A 14,053-nucleotide genomic window follows, 5' to 3' on the forward strand; every position below is an offset into this window, starting at 1 on the left:
AATCATGTTAACGGCGTTGCTTACATTTGATATATAATCTATGGAGCTGAGGTTGTAGGTTGCGCTCCTACTCCACACTCCTACCTCCACTCAAAAGCCCAGTCATACACACCCTCTGTTTAACCATTTATAAAGATAGGCAGTCTAGACAAGTGTGCCTCTGCCAACATCTTATATGACCACTAGAAGTGTAACTCCTGTTAGTATTACAATTGTTTGAGATGGGTTTTTTTATGATTTATTGATTTAAATGATTTACTGTACTCAAAACAAGAATAATACAGAACTTTTACTTCGATTGTGTTAGAGGTTTAGCGATATAAATTCGTGAAGCGCATATTTCACGGTTTCATTATAACGGCACATCTTCTCTCCTCTACATGTAACTCCCACTTTTGCATAACAGAGGTGAAACTCAAAATAGTGGGTCAGGAAAATCAGATACTTATTCGCGATACAGAAGTTTTTAATTTCCCTGGGGGATGTCATTTCCAATTTTACGATTTTATATTCATGTGACATTATTTTTTATCCGGCTCTTTGTTGTTTTATTTTTCTTAGAATAGTCATCATCATTTTATCTAGAAAAAAACATTAAGAAGCCACTACACATTTGTACTACAATCTGCAGAAAACCAAAAATGAATGTATAATTATAATGTTTTGTGATAACAACTGGAAATTTATACATTGTAATTAATTTTTACCGATCGATATTGTGCTGTAGTTAATATCATAAAGCGGGTTAAGTGTGCGGGTGGTTTAGATTCGTGATAATCGCGTTGTGTCCCTGAATTCCGCGAATTTAAAACACATCAGGGAAATAATTGCTGCATTATCGTACTGTCGTCGGGACTCTATCTTACTGTATATATATTTTTTTTTCCAAAATGGTACATTTGTACCAACCAAAAGCGATTTTATACTAAATGAATAGCGAAGGAACTATTAATAACATTAACACCATTAAAAATACACCCCCTCCCCCCCTCGAAAAGGTTCCAATTCGAATTATTAGCATAATGAATCTAAACGCTATACAGATTACATTCCAAAATGTATGTCACTGACAAATCAACATCATAAGCCAAGATATAATGATTGTTTGACTTATAATTTTATCATTAATATATCATATTTAATAAAATTTTAAAAGACATTCTTCTTTCATTTCCACATATTAATAAGCAGTGTCATATATAAAAGTAGAATTAAGTTATCAACAGCAAGAGAGACATATCCAGTTTGGGATTTTTGAATTAAGAAAAAACTAAAAAAGAAACCACTTATACGTACATGCAGGTTTATGCTCCCAAGATAACTCGAGCAAATCATATAATTATGCCTCATCTTCTACACAGAATGTAGTTCGTGACTAAATATTACTTCACTTTACTGGCAAATATGTTTTTTCTTTAAACTATTCTGTCCAGTCGTAAACAATAGGAAACATCATAAACAATGAAAATTTTGTTAATGGTAAGCTTTTAATAACCCAAACCGATACGGAAAGCGATAATTACCATTATTTTGTTATTGGTATAAATATGTTAAACAGTTACCGTGTGTAATCAAGATAGTTGTAGTAAACTTTGACCTTAGCTATACGTGGTATGAATGGAAGCCGAGACAAATGACATCCATGTGTAAACAATTGCGAGATTAACCTGAACGGATGCCAATGCTGGGCCAGGCCGCTTCACTGAGAGTAGGGACTGCTCGATCGGCTAGGCTTATCTCACGGACCTAAACAAACTTCAGCTCCCCGTGTGATCCGGGGTCATACCAATGACCCGTTAGATTTTATATTTAAGTTGACGTTGACTGGAGTTAAAGTCAAAATTTCAGTAATCTCGTGCAGCTTACAGGTGATTCTGTCTGGGCAAAGCTTTTACAATGCGATACGGAATAGCCTTACTTCTCTTGCCAATGGTAAGTAGTAATTATTTAAATGAGAACATATTATATAATACACGGATGGTATTTTTTAAAGTTTTTTGTAATAAAATGATGGTGTAAATTAAAGCTTTGGATCTATTCATAATTGGAATTTATAATTAATTATAGATAAATTCAAATTATGTCGTAATGTCAAATACCAATACTACAAGTATTGAACATAGCGAAAATTTATAAGAAACGACCAATATACCACCTCTATCCTGGACTAGTAAATGTATTGCCATTACAAGTTACCATTTCACTTTTGATATTTTTTGTTGTTTAGTTTATTTCCTTAAGTGACTACAGTTTTAGATAATTAACAATTCCTTACTAATCTAATTTTACCTTTTTAAGCTGGTACATGCGCGCTTCTCTAACTTTGAAGCGGTGCCGGCCCCACAGCATGTGCCCGTCAGTTTGATGGACGCCATCTCAGAGGATGGAAGCGTTAAGTACAGTGATGAAGACTCGGTAAGCTATCTCTTCATGTCTATATTTCTTGCTAAATTAAGTATAGCTATATTGCAAAAATATCGACATATTAATACTTTCGCAATTCGAACGGAACAATTGATAAAAGACCAAATAGCCTATCTAGTGGGAAAAGTCTGATAAAGATTCGGAAGAAGAGAACACACAAAACAAAAAATATCAACAAAAATTAGCAACAAAAACCAAGAAATGGCCAATAACCACTATAAAGTAAAGTTGTGTGATAAAACATCCCACACACGTCTCCATAAGTAACGATCATATGAATCTAAAAGACTGCTGATACAAGTGATTCTGTGAAATCGATAAAAGAGTTTGATTCAAATTTCAATTTAACTTCGATTATTTTGTTAACCAGCACATTAATTTATACAACGTATCCAAATTCGTACACAATAAGTATATTTGTTTTATACACCTTTATGCGTTATTCTGGAATATAAAATTTTAATCTCATGGCCTCCCACTATGATTATCGGAGAGACATTATAGCTGCAATTATGACTGAAATCCAACAATAACAACAGAGCTATAACTTTATAACATATTTCCTATGTTACAAGAATACTGAAATCTAGTAATTTTTAAGAAGTGTTTATATCCCGTGACTTTTCTGTATTCATTTTACATCTACAGACGTATTTGTGCTGCAGAAATAGAATTTTCATTATTCAGCAAATTATGTAGCACATTAAAACTACACGCTTAATTAATAACTTCAAAAATGAAATGCATACAATTGTCATGTATTATGATACCAATGTGTTTCTTTTGATGAAGTTTAACAGGCTTCTTCATCTTAATACATCAGCTTCATATTCCTCTGGACAATGTACAATATCATATTTAAGGATTTTTACTCATTTGCCTGTTCCACAAAGAAAAAAATATTAATATCTAATAATGCGACAAAACACCTGAACATTGAAATTGAAATACATGAATAACTATTTTTGTTATATATCATTAAAATAGTATAATAAGTTGATTCAAGAAAATTTGACTATTTTCTTAGTTGTTTTTCTAGTTGTATTGGTAAAACATAATTTAAAAAACCAAAGTGATATAACTATCAATTGGGTGTACTGGCTTTTGATATTTATCAAAACAAGATAACATAACAGTTATACACTATGAATTATATTACCCAAGACTTCAATTTAAAAACTTCTATTGAATATTTGTTCTAATGATATGAGTTCAACAAAATATTGTTTCATTTTTAATTGTACACTTTAACACCAAATGGAAAGGTTTAGAGATGAAAAATTCTCAGGTGTAAACTGTTCATCAATACTTTCTCTAAGATTTGTATCCAAACTTAGTTATAATGCTGAATGACTATCAAGCGATATCCGGCTTACATCGGATGATCTGGATCTATCAGATAGAGTACGAGAAAAAAACAAATGGAATAACATTTGGAAATAATTTGTCAAATATAGTTCACAGTGACACCAAGCATCCGGTGAAAAGATAAATCAGAGGAAATGAAACCACATAATTACCTGTGTGGTACTGTAATAACTAGTGTTTGGTAGGCGGTGCTATGTCTGATGACATCGTATTGTCTATACCATACCTATGTCACCCGACACGGCTAGTATGTACAGATTAATTACACACACGGAGGAAGCTACGCGTGGCTTATTTCGTATTTAGTATCAACATTATTGCCTCCAAGTGACAGTTTCCGTTAAATAGAACGAATTTCTATCCCAATTAAATTGATATTGCTTAAATGTGTGTGATGAAATGATGGGTAAAGATGGAACTGTTGGTATGTTCAATGAACATCCTTATTACCTATTTACAGCATTGGGGTTCAACGTATATTTGTGTTCGGGAATGACTGAATCAAAAGATCAATGCGTCTATGTTTGGAATTAAATAATTCTACAGGCAAATTAAATTGTATACAAAAATAATTAAAATGCAAGACCTTTATTGATAAGAAATGTAAATATGAAAACAAAACTTTGAAAGTCAATGTTGCATACATTGTACATGAACACGTACATAATATATCCGTTGTTAATAATCATAATACATTTCACAGTGCACCACAGCATAATGTCAGAACAACAATCATAAATAAAGTGTTGTAGTAGTAGGCTTTGACTATAAAAGACAACGATTGCATTTGTAATCCACGAACTAGATACACGTATGCTGGCGGGAGTATTTAAAGTAACTTTCTTATTTCTCTGTTACAATTAGTTGTGTCGATGCATGTTAAAATGAAATATAATGTTGATGTTATATGTAACGTTAGTAATATTTCCTTGGAGCAAAGAATTAATTCCAACAGTGGGGCGAATTTTCGGGACGAATTCGTATCCTATATACATATATCCTATATATCCAATTTACATTCATACGGATTCGTATCCTATATACATTTATACGAATTCGTATCCTATTTACATTCATACGGATTCGTATCCTATATACATTTATACGGATACGTATACTATATACATTTATACAGATTCGTATCCTATACACATTTATACGGAGCCAGTGTGGAATACAACCATTGACATTATTTCTTTGACCATATTATTTTCTATATCTTATTTCAATTTAAATACAATGGATTCACCATTGTGTAGTTTTATCATTTGGGAGGGGTGTACACTTTGTTATTGTTAACTATTTCGTGGGATTTTATTGGTGATAAAGAGTGTTATATGTAAAACGCTGAATTTGGTAGTAAAGTAATTCCGCGGTATGAAATTTTACGACTTTAGCCATGAATGTATCAATATTAAAAATCCACAAATATTAATAACCTTACAGTATGCATATTATTCACGGTTTTTTAGTTACATATATGTAGTACACATTTGGTATGTAAACAGTAGTAATCCTTTGTTAAACTCAAACATTACATATTGGTAGGTTTTATTGATGACCCATTATTAAGTTCTACCTGTCTTTCCCTTTTCTAGAGACTAGCTAAAAGTTACATATGGTCTCGGTTTTATTGTCGTACCATCACTTACTTTGTACCTATCTTTTCCTTTCCTAGAGACTAGCTAAACGTTACATATGGTCTCGGTTTTACTGCCGTACCATCACTTACTTTGTATCTATCTTTTCCTTTCCTAGAGACTAGCTAAACGTTACATATGGTCTCGGTTTTACTGCCGTACCATCACTTACTTTGTATCTATCTTTTCCTTTCCTTGAGACTAACTAAACGTTACATATGGTTTCAGTTTTATTGTCGTACCATCACCTACTTTGTACCTATCTTTTCCTTTCCTGGAGACTAACTAAACGTTACATATGGTCTCGGTTTTATTGTCGTACCATCACCTACTTTGTACCTATCTTTTCCTTTCCTGGAGACTAACTAAACGTTACATATGTCTCGGTTTTATTGCCGTACCATCACTTACTTTGTATCTATCTTTTCCTTTCCTAGAGACTAACTAAACGTTACATATGGTCTCGGTTTTATTGTCGTACCATCACTTACTTTGTATCTATCTTTTCCTTTCCTGGAGACTAACTAAACGTTACATATGGTCTCGGTTTTATTGTCGTACCATCACTTACTTTGTATCTATCTTTTCTTTCCTGGAGACTAACTAAACGTTACATTTGGTCTCGGTTTTATTGTCGTACCATCACCTACTTTGTACCTATCTTTTCCTTTCCTGGAGACTAACTAAACGTTACATATGTCTCGGTTTTATTGCCGTACCATCACTTACTTTGTATCTATCTTTTCCTTTCCTGGAGACTAGCTAAACGTTACATATGGTCTCGGTTTTATTGTCGTACCATCACTTACTTTGTATCTATCTTTTCCTTTCCTAGAGACTAACTAAACGTTACATATGGTCTCGGTTTTTATTGCCGTACCATCACTTACTTTGTTTCTATCTTTTTCCTTTCCTGGAGACTAACTAAACGTTACATATGGTCTCGGTTTTATTGCCGTACCATCACTTACTTTGTTTCTATCTTTTCCTTTCCTGGAGACTAACTAAACGTTACATATGGTCTCGGTTTTATTGCCGTACCATCACTTACTTTGTACCTATCTTTTCCTTTCCTGGAGACTAACTAAACGTTACATAAGGTTTCAGTTTTATTGTCGTACCATCACTTACTTTGTATCTATCTTTTCCTTTCCTAGAGACTAACTAAACGTTACATATGGTCTCGGTTTTATTGTCGTACCATCACTTACTTTGTACCTATCTTTTCCTTTCCTGGAGACTAACTAAACGTTACATAAGGTTTCTGTTTTATTGTCGTACAATTACTTACTTTGTATCTATCTTTTCTTTTCCTAGAGACTAACTAAACGTTACATATGCTCTCGGTTTTATTGTCGTACCATCACTTACTTTGTATCTAGCTTTTCCTTTCCTAGAGACTAACTAAACGTTACATATGGTCTCGGTTTTATTGCCGTACCATCACTTACTTTGTATCTATCTTTTCCTTTCCTAGAGACTAACTAAACGTTACATATGGTCTCGGTTTTATTGTCGTACCATCACTTACTTTGTATCTATCTTTTCCTTTCCTGGAGACTAACTAAACGTTACATATGGTTTCAGTTTTATTGCCGTACCATCACTTACTTTGTACCTATCTTTTCCTTTCCTAGAGACTAACTAAACGTAGCATGTGGTCTCGGTTTTATTGCCGTACCATCACTTACTTTGTATCTATCTTTTCCTTTCCTAGAGACTAACTAAACGTTACATATGGTTTCAGTTTTATTGCCGTACCATCACTTACTTTGTACCTATCTTTTCCTTTCCTAGAGACTAACTAAACGTAGCATGTGGTCTCGGTTTTATTGCCGTACCATCACTTACTTTGTACCTATCTTTTCCTTTCCTAGATACTAACTAAACGTTAGCATGTGGTCTCGGTTTTATTGTCGTACCATCACCTACTTTGTACCTATCTATTCCTTTCCTAGAGACTAGCTAAACGTTACACATGTCTCTGTTTTATTGTCGTACCATCACTTACATTGTATCTATCTTTTCCTTTCCTGGAGACTAACTAAACGTTACATATGTCTCGGTTTTATTGCCGTACGATCACTTACTTTGTACCTGTCTATTCCTTTCCTAGAAACTAACTACACGTTACATATGGTCTCGGTTTTATTGTCGAACCATCACTTACTTTGTACCTATCTATTCCTTTCCTGGAGACTAGCTAAACGTTACATATGGTCTCGGTTTTATTGTCGTACCATCACTTCCTTGTATCTATCTTTTCCTTTCCTGGAGACTAACTAAACGTTACATATGTCTCGGTTTTATTGTCATACCATCACTTACTTTGTACCTATCTATTCTTTTCCTAGAAACTAACTACACGTTACATAAGGTCTCGGTTTTATTGTCGTACCATCACTTACTTTGTATCTATCTTTTCCTTTCCTTGAGACTATGTCTCGGTTTTATTGTCGTACCATCACTTACTTTGTACCCGTCTTTTCCTTTCCCGGAGACTAGCTAAACGTTACATAAGGTCTCGGTTTTATTGTCGTACCATCACTTACTTTGTATGTATCTTTTCCTTTCCTAGAGACTAACTAAACGTTACATATGTCTCGGTTTTATTGCCGTACCATCACTTACTTTGTACCTATCTTTTCCTTTCCTGGAGACTAACTAAACGTTACATATGTCTCGGTTTTATTGCCGTACCATCACTTACTTTGTACCTATCTTTTCCTTTCCTGGAGACTAACTAAACGTTACATATGTCTTGGTTTTATTGTCGTACCATCACTTTCTTTGTACCTATCTTTTCCTTTCCTAGAAACTAACTACACGTTACATAAGGTCTCGGTTTTATTGTCGTACCATCACTTACTTTGTATCTATCTTTTCCTTTCCTAGAGACTATGTCTCGGTTTTATTGTCATACCATCACTTACTTTGTACCCGTCTTTTCCTTTCCCGGAGACTAGCTAAACGTTACATATGGTCTCGGTTTTATTGTCGTACCATCACTTACTTTGTATCTATCTTTTCTTTTCCTAGAGACTAACTAAACGTTACATATGCTCTCGGTTTTATTGTCGTACCATCACTTACTTTGTATCTAGCTTTTCCTTTCCTAGAGACTAACTAAACGTTACATATGGTCTCGGTTTTATTGCCGTACCATCACTTACTTTGTATCTATCTTTTCCTTTCCTAGAGACTAACTAAACGTTACATATGGTCTCGGTTTTATTGTCGTACCATCACTTACTTTGTATCTATCTTTTCCTTTCCTAGAGACTAACTAAACGTTACATATGATCTCGGTTTTATTGTCGTACCATCACTTACTTTGTATCTATCTTTTCCTTTCCTAGAGACTAACTAAACGTTACATATGGTCTCGGTTTTTTTGCCGTACCATCACTTACTTTGTATCTATCTTTTCCTTTCCTGGAGACTAACTAAACGTTACATATGGTTTCAGTTTTATTGTCGTACCATCACCTACTTTGTACCTATCTTTTCCTTTCCTGGAGACTAACTAAACGTTACATATGGTTTCAGTTTTATTGCCGTACCATCACTTACTTTGTACCTATCTTTTCCTTTCCTAGAGACTAACTAAACGTAGCATGTGGTCTCGATTTTATTGCCGTACCATCACTTACTTTGTATCTATCTTTTCCTTTCCTGGAGACTAACTAAACGTTACATATGGTTTCAGTTTTATTGCCGTACCATCACTTACTTTGTACCTATCTTTTCCTTTCCTAGAGACTAACTAAACGTAGCATGTGGTCTCGGTTTTATTGCCGTACCATCACTTACTTTGTACCTATCTTTTCCTTTCCTAGAGACTAACTAAACGTAGCATGTGGTCTCGGTTTTATTGTCGTACCATCACCTACTTTGTACCTATCTATTCCTTTCCTAGAGACTAGCTAAACGTTACACATGTCTCTGTTTTATTGTCGTACCATCACTTACATTGTATCTATCTTTTCCTTTCCTGGAGACTAACTAAACGTTACATATGTCTCGGTTTTATTGCCGTACCATCACTTACTTTGTACCTGTCTATTCCTTTCCTAGAAACTAACTACACGTTACATATGGTCTCGGTTTTATTGTCGAACCATCACTTACTTTGTACCTATCTATTCCTTTCCTGGAGACTAGCTAAACGTTACATATGGTCTCGGTTTTATTGTCGTACCATCACTTACTTTGTATCTATCTTTTCCTTTCCTGGAGACTAACTAAACGTTACATATGTCTCGGTTTTATTGTCGTACATACTTACTTTGTATATCTTTCACTTTTACTACAACGTTACATGTCTCGGTTTTATTTCGTCACCTTACCTAGAAACTACTTTAAACGTTACATAGGTCTCGGTTTTATTGCGTACCATCACTTACTTTGTACCTATCTTTTCCTTTCAAAACTTAACGTAATGGTCTCGGTTTTATTGTCGTACCATCACTTACTTTGTATCTATCTTTCCTTTCCTAGAGACTATGTCTCGGTTTTATTGTCGTACCATCACTTACTTTGTACCCGTCTTTTCCTTTCCCGGAGACTAGCTAAACGTTACATATGGTCTCGGTTTTATTGTCGTACCATCACTTACTTTGTATGTATCTTTTTCTTTCCTAGAGACTAACTAAACGTTACATATGTCTCGGTTTTATTGCCGTACCATCACTTACTTTGTACCTATCTTTTCCTTTCCTGGAGACTAACTAAACGTTACATATGTCTCGGTTTTATTGCCGTACCATCACTTACTTTGTACCTATCTTTTCCTTTCCTAGAGACTAACTAAACGTAGCATGTGGTCTCGGTTTTATTGTCGTACCATCACTTACTTTGTACCTATCTATTCCTTTCCTGGAGACTAGCTTAACGTTACATATGGTTTCGGTTTTATTGTCGTACCATCACTTACTTTGTATCTATCTATTCCTTTCCTAGAGACTAGCTAAACGTTACATATGGTCTCGGTTTTATTGTCGTACCATCACTTACTGTGTACCTATCTATTCCTTTCCTAGAGACTAACTAAACGTTTTTTTTGGTACATATGGTTTCGGTTTTATTGTCGTTACATACTGTTTCCTTTTTATTGCCGTACCATCGCTTACTTTGTATAAACCTATTCCTTTTCTAGAGACTTACCAGTGTTAAAGACAACAACTTTAAAGCGTGCTTTATCACGGATCTGGATCCGGAATGGAGTCTGGACCTTAACGAGAAACAGTCACTGATTGACACACATGTAAGTACAATATACATACTTAGAAAACTTTTAATTAGTCTATAATTAGTTATTTGTATGGGATTATTATACTTTATAAAGGCTGTCAGGGGATTGATATGGCCCAGTTTGATTCGTAAACTTGATATACAATATAAGTATTATAATTTTATTCTCAGATCACGATTACCACACGTAAAGGTGAAATTATTCGTGATGTGGAAATTGTGTCTTATTTCGATTTCATATTTTTAAATATTCACGAATATCCATTTTATGTTTAGCCGCATGAATACAACAACAGACACAAAGTTTCATATGTGACTTTTTATATATATTTTGCTTGAATAGTTAACGTCGTACCATTTAAGATATTATATAAATCAAAAAAGAAATCTGCCTTTTAAGTCAGTGCCATGTAAGGTCCCCATGTATGCTGTCTGCCGTGTACATGTACATGCGGTCCGTCTTTTTAGAGACTGTGGCGCAATATTCGGCTCGCCTTTATATGATCTACTTTTATAGGAAAGCTATCGGCGACATTTTTCTTATTCGTGTTATCGTATGTCAAAGTCGAAAACCTAGCAAAAATAATAGTCAATAACCTGTTACAACCAATGTTTCGTTATAATACCTTTCTGAAACGGCTTTTAGAAACTGCGGTACAATATTCGGCAAACCTTTATATGATCTACTGTGATAGGAAAGCTATCTGTGATAATTTTCTTGTTCATTTTATCGTGTGTCAAAACAAAAAACAGCAAGAAATAGTAGTCAATAACCTGTTACAACCAATGTTTCATTATACTACCTTTCTGAAACGGCTTTTGACTTTTGAATTAAGAATGTAAAACGAGACTGATATTTTTGTAGAGTCGCTAAAGATATTAGCTTAACGTTAATACTACATTTACCATCACCTCCTGGATAATTTAATTAAAGACATTAATTGTTTATTATCATATCGCGGATCGCCTTATGTTTTCCAACGTTGTCCTATCACTGCGCCAGACTGCAAAACAGATAAAAACAATCTCCACTGTTAACATACCTTGTGTAGATTACACAGGCTTACCATGATATCCATATTCTGTGTTATTATTTATTTCATAATAAAAACATTTCAGTTTTGTTTTGGAAAAGTAGTGATCTGTACAATACGGATCCCTCACCCAACGTGGGTCTATATTTCCAGTAAGAACTATTTGAAAGTTGTCATCTATCTACAATACTCTGCATTAATTATTCTTGGATATCGACTTAACATCCATTCTCTATGACAATTATAACGAATCACTTCTCGATATTCTTGCATTTTCCAGGAACCTGAAATAGTCAGGAGCCCCCTCCAGTACGAGAACTTGAAGCTACGAACCGGCGACATGATTGCCCTGATGTGTAAGAAGTCTAAGATTTACTGGCTGACAGAGACCCACTCCCAGCCGTTACAGTCCGGCGGCAGGTCTTCAGACCAAAGAGAGCTACCTCCACCCGTTCGCCACCCGATTGCGCCAGCTCATCAACCTCAAGTGCAGCACTTACCACGACCCGTGCATGTCGTGTCCCATACTCCTGCCCATATCCCACATCAGGTCCATGCCCAATCAGTTCCCCAACAGGTGCCTAGTCATATGGGAACTTCGCAGCATGCCCCTGCTCACGTAAGTGCTCCACAACTTGCCCCGGTACATATTGGCACACCACAGCATGTCCCTGCCCGTGTAGAAGTGCCACAGCGTGCTCCAGCACCACAACATGTTCCTCAGGCACAACCTATCCCGGGTCACGCGGCTTTCCACGCTGCTGCTCCTATCCAGGTAGCTGCACCACACCACGCCGAGGAACACATCCCCAAGCCGTTCGGGTTCCGTGATCCTGTCGCTCCAGTTCACCACAAGCCTGAGCCTATGCTTGTTCCACGCCATCTACCCTTTATCAGACCACAGGCCCCCGCTCCAGCCAGAGTTCCAGAGAAACGTCAAAACTCACAGTCCAGCCAGGACCGCCCCATGGCTGTTCCGGAGAGACTGAGCATGGCTCGGCCACAGTTAAAGCCTCACCATTAATGGGTTATAATGGAGACCCGTAAACAACGGAATATATTGTATAGTCCATGTTCTTGTCAAACTAGTTCATATCTCTTATAGGCCTAGAACCGTGTTTGTGCTATCTCACTAAAGTGTCGTGAAATAATATTGGACAAAAACAAAGAACGTGATATCATCTATTTTTGCTATATATTCATACAGAGTGTGTATCCATAACCGTATTTCCACTTTGATTAAGAATTTCCTGAACATAGAAAATTTGTATAGCTCATTGTTTCTAGGGTTCCTGTCTAGATAAAGTCCAGAGATTCTGTTACTTTTTTTCTCAATCAATATAACGTTAGATGTTACTATGAACCATTGATGACTTTCATGTCAATATTACTGTCCACTTCGATAAGGGAGTAATAAAATGTGTGGACGACAAATTGCTTTGTCTTTTTTTTCGCTATCAAAAACAGGAGCAGACGATTTAGTATTTTTCTTCAGTTACAAAAGTTACTTACTTTACACCATTTTCACAATTGAAAAGTTTGAGCTTCTAATTTCACTTCAAGACAAAAATATTGAAAATAATTATTTGCATCCCGAAAAAATGTCTGTTGCACTATGTTCTACATGGAATGAAGTATTGATTGCGCAGGCACCAAAAGCAAAATAAATAATTTCATATTACTTTTTGTATTAATTAGATATATAAACACGATTAATCACCAATTATTGTTAAATTGATGAATATCGTTTATGCTCTGTCGGCTGTGGAGCATCATTAAAGCTCTGAATTAGAATTTGATAAATAATTAATACTAGTAAAAAGCATTGATTAGTATTCTATATTCTATAACGAATCGATGTTGCAATTTTCAAAGCAGTATTATTCGACTCAATACACGGATGAAAGATTAAAAAAATGTGTTTTACAAACCAGACTATTTACAACACATTAAATGAATTTGAGGCATTTTGGTTCGATCATACTACAGATTGTACTGAATATCTTCTCATTATGCAAAATATAAATATATTCAACAAAATTTGCAGTAAGAGTATAGCAGTACTTAAATTCGTGTCGCAAATTTACACAGAAATTCAACTTTGACAGAATAATTGACTTTGAAAAAATAACGTGTTTGAATAACGCGGAAATATCGACATATAGGTTAAATGTACTTCCGAGTCCTAGACGAAACATACATTGTACATTGACCTCCAGCTAACAAGTCCGGGTCCAGTGTTATATAGACGGGATACGTGTCACAGATGGATTGAAATGACGTCATAACAACGCTATAATCTAACGTTATGATTACATACATATAGGGCATCAA

The sequence above is a fragment of the Argopecten irradians genome, chromosome 14 (assembly GCF_041381155.1).
Source record: "Argopecten irradians isolate NY chromosome 14, Ai_NY, whole genome shotgun sequence".
Taxonomy (NCBI): domain Eukaryota; kingdom Metazoa; phylum Mollusca; class Bivalvia; order Pectinida; family Pectinidae; genus Argopecten; species Argopecten irradians.